The sequence below is a fragment of the Leptonychotes weddellii genome, unplaced genomic scaffold (genome assembly GCF_054177405.1).
Source record: "Leptonychotes weddellii isolate Sample4059 unplaced genomic scaffold, ASM5417740v2 HiC_scaffold_5944, whole genome shotgun sequence".
In the NCBI taxonomy this organism is placed as follows: Eukaryota; Metazoa; Chordata; class Mammalia; order Carnivora; family Phocidae; genus Leptonychotes; species Leptonychotes weddellii.
The window spans coordinates 9213-10560 of NW_028027825.1; the positions used below are offsets into that span (position 1 = coordinate 9213).

The window sequence follows — 1348 nt, forward strand, 5'->3', positions numbered from 1 at the left end:
GCTGGAAACACAAATGTTGACATTTGACAGTAACATTTTTCCCTTTCAAAGCTGCTTCAAGTAAATATCAATGGTGTATCCAAGTAAATTAAGTAATTATTGAAAAAGCAAATGATGTATATTTTTCAATGAGTATCATGTTTATTTTAAAACTTTCCAAAAAGTTAAAAAAAAAACTATTTAAAACCTCTTTTTCCTTTTCCAGTCGGGCGCTGAGTGGTTTTTCGGATCATGTCTGGTGGCTCCGCGGATTATAACAGAGAACATGGAGGCCCAGAGGGAATGGACCCTGATGGTGTCATCGAGAGCAACTGGAATGAGATTGGTGATAACTTTGACGATATGAATTTAAAGGAGTCTCTTCTTCGGGGCATCTATGCTTATGGTTTTGAGAAGCCTTCAGCTATTCAACAGAGAGCTATTATTCCTTGTATTAAAGATCCAAAAGGTAATTCTGGCACTTGGAGACTATATGGGAGCAACTTGTCATGCCTGCATTGGTGGAACCAATGTTCGGAATGAAATGAAAAAACTGTAGGCTGAAGCACCACACATTGTTGTTGGTACACCAGGGAGAGTATTTGATATGTTAAACAGAAGATACCTTTCTCCAAAATGGATCAAAATGTTTGTTTTGGATGAAGCAGATGAAATGTTGAGCTGAGGGTTTAAGGATCAAATCTATGAGATTTTCCAAAAATTAAATACAAGTATTCAGGTTGTGTTGCTTTCTGCCACAATGCCAACTGATGTGTTGGAAGTGACCAAAAAATTCATGAGAGATCCAATTCGAATTCTGGTGAAAAAGGAAGAATTGACCCTTGAAGGAATCAAACAGTTTTATATTAATGTTGAAAGAGAGGAATGGAAGTTGGATACACTTTGTGACTTGTACGAGACACTGACGATTACTCAGGCTGTTATTTTTCTCAATACAAGGCGCAAGGTGGACTGGCTCACTGAGAAAATGCATGCCAGGGACTTCACAGTTTCTGCTCTGCATGGTGACATGGACCAGAAGGAAAGAGATGTTATCATGAGGGAATTCCGATCAGGGTCAAGCCGTGTTTTGATCACTACTGACCTGTTGGCTCGTGGGACTGATGTGCAACAAGTGTCATTGGTTATAAACTATGATCTACCTACCAATCGTGAAAACTATATTCACAGAATTGGCAGAGGGGGTCGATTTGGGAGGAAAGGTGTGGCTATAAACTTTGTTACTGAAGAAGACAAGAGGATTCTTCGTGACATTGAGACTTTCTACAATACTACAGTGGAGGAAATGCCAATGAATGTGGCTGACCTTATTTAATTCCTGGGATGAGATAGTTTTGAATGCAGTGCT

General features: G+C 39.2%; 1 pseudogene; it reads left to right on the forward strand.

Moving 5' to 3' along the window:
- Positions 1-204: 204 nt before the first annotated feature.
- LOC102737302 (eukaryotic initiation factor 4A-II pseudogene) lies at positions 205-1342 on the forward strand (annotated as a pseudogene).
- Positions 1343-1348: the final 6 nt, after the last annotated feature.